Genomic DNA, 14704 nt, shown 5'->3' on the forward strand with positions numbered 1-14704 from the left:
GCGTGTGTTTGTGATTTTAGAAGGAGTCTTGGCAGCTCTTTATTCCTGTCATACTTTTCTTTATGGTGTTTATGATTGCAGCTCAGTGATTAAGGTGACAGTGAGATGGACTCACAGGACACATGTCCCCGTGTGGTGGCTTTTCTAAGCCTTGATCTACCCTCGCAAGGTCTCTATGCTCTGGGTCTAGGCACACTGTCACTTGAGGGTTACAGCCACCCAAAGCAGCTAGGGATGCAAGCTCAAGGGCTTTTTTCCTGGATGTGGCAAGCAGTGCAGAGAGCAAACACCTGCAGGGACAGCTGTACTCCTAGAGTGCATTATGGGTCAAAGTTCTCAGGAGACTCCCTCACCCCTGGAACTGTGCATGTAATTAATATGAGGGGATGACTGTGGAGCTTAATCCTAGCCCATATTGTGATTTTATTAAGAAAATGACATGTCAGGGCTGGAGAGATGGCTTAGCAGTTGAGGGTGCATATGGCTTTTGCAGAGGAACTGGGTTTGGTTCCCTACCACCCACAACAGGTGACTCCCAATTGCCTTTATCAGCACCTCCAGAAGATATGACATCGCCTTGTGGCCTCGTAGGCACCTGAACTCATATGCACACACCCCATGTCTCACAAACATACACATAAAATTAAAGATAAAAATACTAGCCAGCTGATGATGGTGCACACCTGTAAACCCAGTACTCAGGAGGCAGAGACAGGTGGGTTGTTTAGCTTGAGGCCAGTCTGGTCTACATTGTGAGTTGCAGGATATTCAGGGCTATTATAGAGAAACCATGTCTTGAAAACCAACCAACCAACCAACCAACCAACCAAACAAACAAACAAACAAATGTGTTTATTATAAAAGGGGACATTTGGACAAAGAGACACAAAAACAGGGAAAGGAGCATCGCGTGATGGTTAAACCAGATTAGACTGAAGCATCTGGAAGCCAAGGAATGCCAGAGACATCTGGGAACCTCACAACTCAAGAGAGAGGTTTGGGGAGGGGTTTCTTCCCAGCCTAGGAAGAAGCAGGCCATTGCCCCAGGAGCCTCCAGCTCCTTGATTTTAGAGCTGTGTGGTGGTGTGTCTCTGCTGTGAGCTATGTAATGATGTGCTTCTGCTGTGAGCCATGTGGTGGTGTGCCTCTGTTGTGAGTTATGTGGTGTGCCTCTGTTGTGAGCTATGAATTTGTGTGCCTCTTTTGTGTGAAGCCCTTCAGCCCATAGCTCTTTGCTTTGTCAACAGTAGGGAGGCAATAAAAAAATGGATATAAACCGGTCTCCTGCCTCATACCTGGCTCAACCTCATTCAACAAATGAGTGTGGCTGTTTCAGTTCTATCTAAAGTGGATCCATGTGGATGTCATTCTGTGTGGTCATGGGAGACAGCCTGGATGGTGTTGGCATCCTGCGTTCATACCTTCAGCTAACTTGAGGTTCCTCTGTGTGTCATTTCTGTGTCTGCTCTTCCTGAACTCATCCTGGCAGTGTCTTCTAGGGCAAAAGAGCTTCCAAGTTTCAGGAAGAAAGAGGATGCCTGAGAGCTTATGTTAGTTACTTGTTGCTGTGACCAAACACCTGGCAAGAAGCAATGTAAAGGAGAAAGACTTTGTTTTGGCTCACAGTTTGAAGTAACACAGTCTGTCCTGGAGGAGAAAGCATGACAGTGTGTGTAGCTCACGTCTGTCACAGGTTATAAGCAGATAAGAAATCAGAGAAAAGGCAATGTAAGTCTTGTCTGGCTTTCTCTGTTCTCCCTTTATTCAGTTTGGAACCCTAGCCCAAGAGAAGATACCACCTACATTCCAGGCACGTCTGCCCTTCTTGGTGCCCTCATAGACTTACCCACAGGTATGTCTCCTAAGTCCTGATAGTGAAGACTACCCATCCCAGAGTGCATATCCCTGGAGACAAACTCGAGTTGTGCTTTGTAGGTCCATCCAGAAGTTTCCAGGGACCAAAGTCCATAGTTTCTTAAGCAGTGACTTCTTCACTAACACGACATAATAGATTTTCCTTTCTCTGACTCCTGGCTTCACTCACTTCTCAATGCAGTTAGATACTGCCTCACATTTTTTTTTTTTTTTTTTTTTTTGGTTTGAGGTTTGCTTTTGAAGGAACCCAAATGAAGACAGGATGGCTCAAGGAGATGATGTATGGATGTACTGACAGCGTGTGGCACACGGTAAGCACCCAATTCATTTTCGCGAGAGTGATGGGCCATTTGTAAGGTATAAGTGATGTATAGTCAGCTACGGAACTTTGAAGGAGAAGAAGGTACATGTGCATACGTCAGCCCTCCCTAAACTGGTCAATATTTTGTGAGAGGGGAGTTGTCACTCAACAACCACTGTGATGTGTGGTCTGATCTTGTGTCTATCGGGACGATGTGAACTCTGGATCTGCGGCCATTAAAAAGCTTCCCCTGAGTGCTCAGTTATCATAGGGGATGTGTGCACATGTGCAAATGTCATAAACTGGTGTTTAAGGGGAAGCTGGTCATCCACCGACATTTCAGTTTCAATATCTCATCCTGGCTGGAGCCAGGCAGCCTCCATCATCTGCTTCCAGGAATGGCTTGATTTATTTCATCTGCTGCCTGGCTCCTTGTGTGCCAGGAAACACGGCCACAGTCTCTAATAAGGGGAGAGCCCAAGCAAAGCAGTAGCGTCCCCTTCTCCATACTGGCAGCCAATTTGCTGTGCCTCCTGTGATGCTGGAGTCTGCCTGGCTTTGTGGTAAAATGGATGGGAGGCTGTTTCAGGGCTGCCTGTGATGCTGATCGAAGGCAACGCCTGCTTGAAGAAGTGCTCCCAACCTGAAGATGTATGTTGAAGAAGTTAGATGGAGTCCTTGTCCATATAAACACATGACAAGGCGTTCCCTGTGTTTATAGTTCTAATAAGGATGCTCAGAGCTGTAGTTCATTGCTGTGTGATCCGTCCTGTCCACTGTGGATTATTCAACAAAGCCCCTGCCTTCTCCCCACTGGTTGCCCGTAGAGTATTCTGCTCAAAAATGGTTCTAATCCAAAATATCTCCAGGCTTTGCCAAGTATGCCTTGGGGGGTAGGATTGCCCCAGACTGAGAACCACTGCTCTGTGACCAAAGGAGACAGGTCTCTAACTCTCAGAAGCCAGCTTCCTGTGTAGTTGAGAACAGGGCTGTGTGGAGATATTATGACTTGGTGTTGCATTTCTCATTCACTGGCTTTGTGACCTTGAATATAAAATGGAGACCAACTCATGCCACCAGCTTCTCATCCACACTTATTGCTGCAGTCTACCTCATTTTTACACCACCCGCCACTGTCCCTAGCTTTCTTGTATCAACTCCATTCTGCTCTCCGAGTACGTAGGCTCCTTCCAGTTCCTGCCACATGGGCCTTGCACCTGCTGGTCCCTTCGGCTGGAGCATCTTTCCTGAAGATTGCTGAGTGTCTTCTGGCTTCCTTCTGTGGCTCACTTCTCAGCTCACACACCCCCTTTCTCCCAAATACCCCTGACTCCTCTTGCCAGCACCCTTCCCACCCTGTCCCAATACTCTCAGTGGCTCATCCTGTTCTCATTGCCACACCTCTTCAACATGCCCCCATTTATCTACCTTTTTCTCGCATGTTATGCGTCTTCCTGCCCACCAGTGTGAGCTTCGTGAGAGCAGGACTTGTGACAGCATTGTAACAAACAACATACTTTAACAGGTGCACTAGTTTACTATTAAACACCGTGACAAATACTTAGCAAGAATCTACCTTAGGGAGGAAGATTTTATTTATTTATTTGTTTGTTTATTTATTTATATTTTTACAGCTGGTGGAATACAATCTATCATGGTGAAAGGTGTGCTGGCAAAGGTAAGAGGCAGCTGGTCACACTACAGCCACAGTCAGGAAGCAGAAGTTGAGCAGGAAGTGGGGCTGAACCCTAAAACATCAAGACCTGGTCCCCAACAACTCACTTCCCCCAATGAGACTTCACCTTTTAAAGGTTCCTCAGAAGGTCATCTTCCTGAGGGCACACATATGGACACCTGGAGTCATGACAGATGATCACAATGCCATTCCCTTTTCAATTCACAGGTTACCCTAAAAGGATAAACTGAGGCAGGCAGTGAGGAATGATAAAATGTATGTAGGACGAACACTTCCATGGGAGACAGGAGAGAGGGGGGGGAGAGAGAGAGAGAGAGAGAGAGAGAGAGAGAGAGAGAGAGAGAGAGAGAGAGAGAGAGAAGGAGAGAGAGAGAGAAGGAGAGAGAGGAGGATTGTGTGGGCACTAGCAGACAACCCAAATGTGGAACCCAAGGCGGGCAAGCAGCTCTGGAGGGGCCAGTGCAGCAAACACACCCTCTCAGGGCTGAGAAGCAGCTGCTGCGAGGCAGGACTCTGCCCCGTGGAAGCACCCAGCCTCCCGGTCCCATTAATCACTCTTTTTTCTTTCATGCTCACTCTCTGTCTTCATCTTCAGCTGTCAATTCGTATGCCTCAAAGTGACACAAGTTAACTATCTTAAAGAACTCTGGATTCATCATGTCACCTCAGCAAATGGCACTCCCCAGTCCTGCCATACACCCACGGTGTCTTTTCGCCTCAGAGTGAATGACTATAGGATGCTAGGTGTTATCCTGAAACAACATTCTTATGCTACCAACTAATTAATAGACTGTGTTGTGAGTTAAATTGTGCCCCCCCAATAGATGTTGTAAAGTTTTTGCCCTGAGTACCTATGAAGGGGATTTTTTACAAAATAGATCTTAATGGATTTTATTAAAGCAAGCATAGCCATTTCACTAGGATGAGCACTAACTCATATGATTGCTGTGCTTAGGATGGGGGCTCAGGGGAAGGAAACCCCACATTCTCTTCTCTCCTCTACTGTGAAAGTCCCACTCTACTTCATTTCCTCTGTCACCTTTCCTCTTTCGGTTCCTAGTCAGCAAGGCTTTATGAATCAGTCTGCGTACCAGTGAAAGATCTTTATGAATGAGCCTGGGTACCAGTGAAAGGTCTTGTCTCAAGAAAACAAAATGGATCAGAAGATTGACATCCAAGATTGACTTCTGGCCTTGACAATTGAATATACACAGGTACACAACCCCTTTCTCAAATCAATACATGAAACAATGACAACAAAAATCACATGGACACACTATGGAGGGAGGGAGAATCTTCCTCAAGAGGCCTTGCAGGTGTGGCTGCTGTGTCACTCAGTAGGGTGGCAGAGAGTAGAGAGGCTTTGTCTATACTCAGTGTTCTGACCTATGAACATCTGAATGGTTAGTAGCCTCGCCTGGCATTCCCTCAATGCTCACCTTTTCCTCTCCCACTATAATGCACAAATGGGGCATAGCATCCTGAGACCACTCCTCATATGACCCCAGACACTCAGATCCTGGTGCCTCTAAGAGGAGCAAGTAAGTGGTGGAGAAATGGAAAAGAAATCGAAACAATCAAGAGAAGTAGAACTAGAGAGTTGAGGGTAGTGAGGAACAGCATGGTGTGAGTACCTTGTGATGCCATCTGTGACCATGGTAGGGTCCTGGTCTGTGCTGCCACCAGGGACCACAGCAGGAATCTGTTACCACCAAAGGCTATGCAGGCTGATGTCCCTGGTCTGGGACATGTTGATTTCTGAGGGCTGTGCAGAACTGGCCCCACCTCTCATCGGGGAATCCTGGGAGATTGGATCTTGGGGTTAGAAGAGCAGGAGAGCTGACCCCACCCTAGCCAGCTCATACAATTTGGGAGCTGTAGTTGAGCCAACCCCAAGGGTATGAGCATGGGAGAGTTCCCACCTTGCCCATAACCACCTGAGGCAGAAGACCTGGCCCTGGAGTCATGAAAGCAGGAGAGCTGTCCCTGTCCCTCACCAGCTGCATGCAGCACTGGGGAGAGCAGGCCCTGCATCTTGCCTGGGCAGCAAACTACAGCTGATCTTGGTGTGTGTATGTGGGGTGTGTATGTGTGTGGGTGAGTGGGTGGACAGGTGAGCCAGCCCTGAGGATGTGAGCATGGGAGAGATGGCCTGGCAACTTCTTTGCTGGGCAGTGGCAAGGACGACATGCTCTCCTCTCCTCCCTTGTCCTTTGTCATCTATGGCAGGCAGGAGAGCTGCCCCCCTGAGGTTGTGAGAGTGGGAGAACTGGCCATGTCCCTCACCAACTGCAACACTAAGCAGATCAGGTGCTGGACCTTGTCTGCGGAGCAGGCTAGAGCTGGTCCTGGTTGTGGGAGTTGCTGGCGAGGTGGAGCCAAGGTTTGTGAGAGCAGGAGAGTCAGCAGGCTCTCAGGCCCAGATCCAGGGCTTTGAATTGGCCCACCCTAACATCTACCCCATGCATGAACTGCAGGAGTGCATGAAGGGGCTGGCCCTACAGATCCAAAACTACAGGATCCCCATGACACAGGCAACAACCGGATATCTGAGAGAAGTCCCAGTGAGGTTCCAGTATTGATAGAGTAGCAGAAACCAGAGGCCTCACACTAGACCACGAGTCATTGCAGTGAACATTTGCAAGCAAAAAAGTGTGAACAAAAGGGTATCCTGTGCAACACACTGACAAGATACAGATCCCACAACAAGATTTCCACCCCCCTCTGTTATGGGGGCCGTTGCAAAGGTGAAAGGTGGGTATGAGAGGAGAGAGAGATGAGTGGGACTGGGGTGCTTGATGTGAAACTGGCAAAGAACCAATAAAAGCTTTTTTTTTTTTTTTTTTTTTAAAGAAAGTAAAGGAGAAACAATTCCTAGATGATTCTTTGGTAATTTTGTTGAATTATCTGGAAGGACAGTGATGGGAGACACTAGACTCCAAAGTGATTTTTTTCCCCTTTGCACATCCCTCCAGCTCAGTGCCTGGTGCTCACTCATGTGGCTGCACAAACATGAGTCTTCCTCTGGGATCATGGGTGCCTGTGAATTGCTGTCATTTGCGGAGTGAAAACTACTCAGAGTAGCTCATGGCCACTCTCTGCTGTGTTGCCCCCACCCCTCCAGTCATCCCCAGTGGTTTCTGTGATGCTTAGCTAACTTGACACAGTCTTGAATCATCTAGAAAGGGTGTGGCCACCAAAAAGAATTCTACATTAAATATAGTCAGTCATAACTACTGGATTGGGGCCTCAGACTTCAACCCAGGCATTGTCAGCATCTATGGACACACACACACACACACACACACACACACACACACACACACACACACAGAGAGAGAGAAAGAGAGAGAGAGAGACCGAGAGAGAGAGACAGAGAGAGAGACACGCACACAGAGTGAGAGAGAGAGACAGAGAGACAGAGAGACAGAGACAGAGAGACAGAGAGATAGACAGAGAGAGACACACAGAGAGAAACAGAGAGAGAGACAGAGAGAGAGAGAAAGAGAAAGAGAGCTCACGCTTTAGTTCATGTTATTTGGGGCTCTCTGTCCACTCCCATACATCTATGTAAATTCAGGCTCACATCATGGCCCCTTCCTGACCCCACACACATATTCACAGATGTTCCAAAGTGGAAAATGGCCTTTTGTCTCATCATTCACTAAAAAGACAGAATGGGCAGTTTGTATTTATAACAGTGAGCTCTGGGCTTGGTGCTGTTTCCCCAGTCATCTCTCCTGGGGCCAGCGGCTGAGTGTCAGAGGAAATGACTTTTTAATGTCCATCTGGGAATCCAGGAGGAAAGCGAGGTGGCAATAACACCTCCTTTGTAGCCTGTCTGTCTCTCCAGCACTTGAGAAAATAAGATGCTATTAAAATCAATTTAACTCTAAAGGGCAGCAAATGTTGGCTACACGGTGGGGGCAAGAGATGCACACAGCTACTGTCTTGGGGCTTGCCTGAGCAATGCACTGAGGATAGGACAGAACTTCTGCTCAGGATGATCTTTCAAGGGGTCCCTGCACACACACATATTTACAGCAAATGGGCATATGACCCTAACTGAAATTATTTTTGAGGGCTGGAGATATGGTTCAGAAATTAGTAGGGCTTGCTGCTCTTTCAGAGGGCTCAAGTTTAGTTCCCAGCATCCACATCAAGTGGCTCCAAACGATCTGCAATTCCAGCTCCAGGGGAACTGACGCCCTCTTCTGGCCTCCAAGGGTATATACACTCATGTGCACATATCTACACAGAGACACATAATTAAAAATAAGCATTTGCAGTCACTCATGTCCATCCTTCTTTTATCAGCATTGAGTGAAGGTCTTGGGTTCTCAGGTGACCTCAGGTGGGTGATGAGACCCTGTCCTTGGGAGTTTCAGAGCAGATGTGAGAGTCACGCTCTGACTTTAGACTGCTCCTAGCCTGTCCAGGGCATCTACAGACATGAAGACAGTGAAACAAAAGCACTATTGGGAGACCAAGGGTTTGTTCAGTATGATTCACAACTACATCAAATTGAATAACCTTCAAAATAATGCCAAGTGCTGGAGAGATGTTGAAGCAATTCTGAGCACATACTGTTCTCACCGAGGACCCCACTTTAACTCCCAACGCCCACGTCAGACAGCTCACAACTGCCTGTAACGCCAGCCCCAGCCCTCTTCTGGTCTCTGTGGGAACCTTCGCTCACATGCACATACACATATTTAAAATATAAAATAAACGTAAAATCATAAAAGGCAATCCCGCAGTCCTGGCCTCACCACATCCCCTTGGGTGTGCATTTTTTTGTCATGGTTTAGTCAAACCTTCTCTCCACTGCTGTAGTTAGGTTTGAGTCGTCATGATATGGGGACTGTGAGTCTGGCTGGAGCACAGGCTTTGATACCAGTTCTTCGGTCCCCAGGAATGCTGGCCAGTCACAGGCTCTTTTCACAGTCTGCTGGTGGCCTGTCTGCACCGTGTCTGCACCTCACGTCACACACAGCAGCCGTATAGCTGTGTGTCTTCTCTTCTTGTGACAAACCCACCTGGTGTTTTATGGAAACTAGTAACCTAAGTGGGGGAATTTGCTAGGCAAAATGAAAAGTGCAGCAAAGAGATACAAGAGGTGCTATGGGAGGGGCACCTCAGACAGGATGCTGATAGGATTCTAGAAGAGGGAGCTGGAGGTGTGTGCACAGACATGGCAACCCACTGGAGGACTCTGGATACACAGAAGGGGGAGAGAGTAAAGAATAAGTTGGTGGAACAGCTATGACCGGAGGACGATGGAGATGTCCCAGAGGAAGTGATGCCCGCTGAAGTTGCACATGAAAGGGACTCTTGGAGATACACTGGGACATCAAAAAAAATGTGAAGAATAAAATGATGGAAATTGATACAGTCTTGGGAAAGAATGCAACAAGTCACTGAGCACAGTGGGTGACTTCCCTCACGGTAGGTCATGTCTGAGGAGGGCAAGCCTTGGGCACTCTGCCTGTTGGAAATGATTATAGAAAAATGACCATCTTTATTATTGATAATTTGAATTTAAGCAATTTTGATAAAAGTCCATTTTAAACATTTTAAACTTTGATTATACTTTGTAAAATTGACCCGTGGTAAAGAGTTTTAATGTTTTGGACAGCCATTTTTTTCTCATTAATTTATTTATTCACTTTACATCCTTTCTCTCCTTGCCTTCCAGTATCACCCTTCCATCATCTTTTCCCATCCCTCTCCCCTTCTCCTCAGAAAGGGGAGCCTCCCCTCTTATACTAACATAACACCAGCACATCCTGATGCATCGGGACTAAGCACATCCTCTTCCACTGGGGTTAGACAAGGCAGCCCAGGTAGGAGAATGTGATCTGAAAGCAGGCAACAGAGACAGTCCTCACTCCACTTCCTAGGGGGCCCACATGAAGATCATGCTGGACAGCCATTTTTATAGATTGGTTTTTATTTTTAATTAATTAATTTTGAGACAAGGTTTCATGTGGCCCAGACTGGCCTCAAACTGATGACGTAGTACTTTTTTTTTTTTTTTTTTTTTTTTTTTTTTTTTTTCCTGCCTCAACTGCCCCAGTACTGGGATTACAGGCAGGCAAACCCACTTCACTGACACTTTCCTGTCAGGACAGATGGGCAGGTTGCAGGGGCAGTCCTCTCTTGAGGTGTGGTGAGGTCTGATATTTGCCCTATTTACAGGTGAAGTGTGTTAGATTTTTGTTCTTGCTGCCATAAAGTACCTGACAAAAGCAACTTAAGGAAGGAAGGAAAGAAGAAAGGAGGGAAGGAAAGAAGGAAAGAAGAAAGGAGGGAAGGAACTGGGGAGAGAGGAAGGGAAGGAAAGATGGAAGGATGGAAGAAGGGAAGGAAGAAAGGAAGGAAGGGAAGAAGGGAGGAAGAAAGGAAGGAAGGGAAGAAGGGAGGGAGGGACGGAGGAAGGAGGAAAGGAAGGAAAGAAAGAGAAAAGGAAGAAGGAAGGAAAGTTCTACTGTGGCTCACAGTTACTCCATCACAGTAGGAAGGCATGGTGGTGGCAGCTGAGACAGCTGGTCACATTGCGTTCAGTCATTCTGGACACCAGCCCATTAGGTGGTGACAGCCACATATAAAGTAGATCTTCTCTCCTTAACTAACCTAAGCTACAAAGTGCCTCACAGACACACCCAGAGTTTTGTCTCCTAGATGACCATGGGCCTCATCAAGTTGACAATCAATATTAACACCCAAGAACAAAAGCAGAAGCATCCCTCCCCTGCCTTGGCCTTGGTGTCCACATCCATCAAAGAAAGCAATGTGACCAGCGGCTTTCAAAGCTTTCCTGACAGCACGGTTCCCTTGAGTGTCAGTCTACCTGACTGGGAGGGCCAGGGGAGGCCAGGGCTGATTTCTTCTGCTGCAGCTGCTGATGTTGACTTACCACACTCTCCCTGCCTGGGCTAGTCGCCCCCGTGCCTGGCTCTGCTTTTCAGTGAAGTGAGCCCATGTGGGAGTTCCTAGCTGCTTCTCCCTTTTGGGCTGTCTTTTCACACTTCCAAGTGCAAGGTGGGAGTGGATGAATGTCACTTGCTTGGCTCCCTCAAGATGTCTTTGCTTGCCCTGGGTGTGACACTGCAAGCCTGAGATGTGGGGGGACTATGCCTCTGCTCTGGCCGTTTGTGACAATACCAGGAGGCTCCTGCAGGACAGTGGCTCTTCATCACTGCAGTGGGAGACACTGTTCTGTCCTAAAGGGCCAGAGGATGCTTCTCATTTGTTAGGGCTGATCCCTACCCAACAGAGAAGACCAATTAACCATGCTGCCTTCGGCAAATGGCGTTTCCCACCAGGGCCTCTGCCTTCACGTTTGTTAAAAAAAAAAAAAAAAAAAAAAAAAAAAAAAAGATTGTGCCCCATGGTCCCTTACGGTACCCATCTCTAATGTCACTCTGTTTATTTCTTTTCTTTTCTTTTTTTTTTTCCCCATGTCCTTCTCAACACACTCACTTCCTCTGAGTCTTGTAGAATCCTGTCTGTTTGCTGAGGTGAACTTCCAACACTCTATGGGAGGGACTAGCTCACACATGCTGGGAGGAATGCTATTTGGGAGGGACAACATGTCATTAAAGCCCGACAAGTGGTGATGTTTTGATAATGGAAATAACACTTAAGAAGAAGGCAGAGGTGAGAAGGGTGAAGCACACACGCTATGGTTCCCGCACGGAGGGTGTCAGCCAGCTCTGGAGAGTGGATTCTGAGAGGGAGTTTCTACTTCAGCCGTGTCCTTGGTGGATTCCTTTGGCTAGAATGTTGTTGAAGTTAATTATTTCTAAAATGGTGGCTGATGAGACTAAGGGGCCTTTCATATCTCATCAAAAGGCCTGAGGGGGCTTCCTGAGAATTTCATTAGGAGGAGACCAATTTAGAGATTAAGTAATGTAAGAGATGTGCTGGCTAGCTAATTGTAGCAGGTCTGAGCAGTACCGAGGGAAGAGAGGTTCCTGGTGGCTCACCCAGACTGAAAATATCACAAGGGTTGTCAGTGTTTCTGTGGTTCAAGTTCAAGGTGGACAGAGCCTTTGGGTTCATACTCCAAAGAGGGATGTCCTTGGAACGGAAGGCCTTCCACGCCGATGGGCTGTGCGTACCCTTGACATGATATCCGACTTCCCTTCATGTACTTAAAAATCCCTCAGTGGCCTTTTAATCAAGTTTATTCTCCTTGCAAGCTGGCCCAACAGGAAGAAGTCATTTACAGAAAAATTGCAGTTAAGCTGCCAGATAGCTCTACTGGTGTGAATAATAAGAGCAGCCACGAATTGCGGTGCCTGCTGTGTAAGAGGTGCCTCACATGCATTCACTGTCATTATCATCGTTCCCTCACAAGGTGGAGATTGACATTTCAGGGCTATCGCTAAGGTCATGAGGGCTGTCCTGTTTAGCTCTGGGGCACTATTTATATTGTACTAATATGTTTATGGCATGGTATCTTCTGGAGTCATATAGTGTACACCCTACACAATGGTACCAATTTAGTAGTATCAAGACTTTGACTGTGCCAGGTACTAAGCTTTAGCATGTATAGCATTGTGCTTAATCTCTGTCATACTGTGCAAAGTTGGTCTCATTTACTGCCCCACCCCCCACCCATCCCATCTCATTTCACCGAAGAGGACTAGAGAACTGGTTAAATGTTCTTTATTGCCTGAGACTGTAGAGAGATGAGCAATGTCCACATTACATTTCAGGGTGCTTCCATCATCCCCCTTCACCCCCTGGGGACTGGTTTCTGTACAGTGTCACACAGTTGGTCTCTGCCTGTGATAACAATGAGCTCCCACAGCCATGAAGTGAGAGTTGAGGCTCCCCAGGATAGCCATATCAATGGCTGCTTTCACCAGGCCTCACAGTTCCTTTCTGAGGAATCAATTCACACCCCATGTTTTCACTAAGAAAGAACACAAGTCATTCCAAAGGATTTTGAGTTGATCCCAACACAAGGGAGGAAGTGGATGAATACTCTGATAATCTCTCTAATCCCAACCTTCCCACTGAAAATGCCCAATGAAGGACACAGGGTGGTCCGCGATTATCAGCCTTTATAATGGCCTCTGGCTGGGGCTGACACAGGTGCCAACAATAGGATGCATGTATGGGGTGATCTTCCCTTGAGTCTTGTCCTTGCTGTTTCCACTCTGGCACCAATGTAATAGGAGCTACCTGTGGCAAAATCTGGATGGATACTCATCAATCCCAGCCCGGGTAAGGTATGCCTCTTGCCATTAGTAACCTCGGACATGGGTGCTCTTGTAGCCCCTGTTAATGAGGCTCCTGTCCCGACTTTCTCCTCTACTGCCCCCTACTGGGCAGTTTTTGTATAATGGGTTCCCACTGTCCCTGGAGTGGAGAGGACTGCCTGACTCTCCAAAATTGATGTTGCAGCCAACAATTTTCAAGAAGTTTTGCTGTTGCTACGGTAACTCTCCCTGGCACATTTCAGAGCGCAGGTTGCATCTTGTCATCTTGTCTAAGTGCCTGGGGCAAGTTTGATTTGGGAGGAGGCGGGAGGGAGTGCTTACATCAGATTGGACAATTTCGTGGCCCTGGGCCACCTGAGCAGGGTGGAAAATCGTGAGAGGCCGATGGGAATGTCGTTTGTGGGTAGCCTTTCTCATCCTTCTACACCCAGGACACTGTTCACTTAACTTCTCTGGGCCTTCTCTGCACACTCCCTCAGGCTCTGCAACCTTAACCCACCCAGCCCTCCCAGAAGCCTCAGTCCTGGGCTGGATAAGTCCCAGACTTAAGTAGACCTGAGAGATTGCGTCAAAAGGATTGAAATATGAGCCTTGGGCTGTGGAGATGGCTCAGCAACTGTTTGTCAGCTGAGCTGGAGGACCACGAGTTCAGATCCCCAGAGCTCATGTGAATGCTTGGTGGGGAAAGTCATGAATCATCTGTTATTCTCAGTCTGGAAGGAAGGCAGAGGCAGGGAAGCCACACCCTGCTTTCCTCAAACAGGCCATCATGACTAGACACACAGGTGGTAGGGAATGATTCCCAACATCAAACTCAGGCCCTCACATGCACTCCCACACCTGAGCACCTGCATCAACACACACATGTTCCCTCATATGTGCAGAGACATGCTTTCACACATAGGTATACCCACACAATATGAAAATGGAAGGAAAAACCTTGAGTGCGAATCAAAAGAAAGACTGGCTCTCTGGGCAACTCACAGTTTTGTCCCTTGATGGGGCAAAAAATAAAAAAATAATAAAAATAAAAATAAAGGGGGAGGGTAAAAGACAAATGCGTACAGGGGTCTTCTTATGCACATCCAAATGTTATGTGGAGTCCCCAAAGTACTATCTCCCTCAAGTCATTTCCAGGGACTATGTATATTAATCTACCTTTTTTCCTTTCAAAGTTGCTGAAAAATTGGTATCGCATGTTTCACCTTTCTCACTGAAATCTTTTGTGTATGTTAATGTGTGTGGACTGTGTGTGTGCATGCACGTATGTATGGAGGAGGTCAACATCAGATGTCTTCCTACAGGGTCTCTCACTGAACCTGTGGTTCACAGATTCAGCTAGATTGGCCATTCACCAAGTTCCAGGAATCCTCCTGCCTCTGCCTGCTCTGTGCTAGGACACACCACTGCACCCATCTCTTAGAGGGGCATTGAGGACTGAACTACAGACCTCAGGCATATGTGGCAAATACTTTACTGAACAAACTGTCTCATCAACCCCTTCCATTTAGGGGCAGGACAGGATCTCACTCTGCTTTCATGTTGACCTGAAAGTCATGGCAATCCTCCTGCCCCAGTCTTCTAAGTGCTGGGGTT

General features: G+C 47.3%; 1 non-coding gene across 1 annotated transcript; it reads left to right on the forward strand.

Moving 5' to 3' along the window:
• The first annotated feature begins 5166 nt into the window (after positions 1 to 5166).
• On the forward strand, positions 5167 to 5292 carry LOC127196053 (small nucleolar RNA SNORA17). The gene has a single exon (XR_007831450.1). It is a non-coding gene; the product is annotated as a small nucleolar RNA SNORA17 (small nucleolar RNA).
• The last annotated feature ends 9412 nt before the right edge of the window (positions 5293 to 14704 follow it).

This window comes from Acomys russatus, chromosome 11, assembly GCF_903995435.1.
Source record: "Acomys russatus chromosome 11, mAcoRus1.1, whole genome shotgun sequence".
NCBI classification, from domain to species: domain Eukaryota; kingdom Metazoa; phylum Chordata; class Mammalia; order Rodentia; family Muridae; genus Acomys; species Acomys russatus.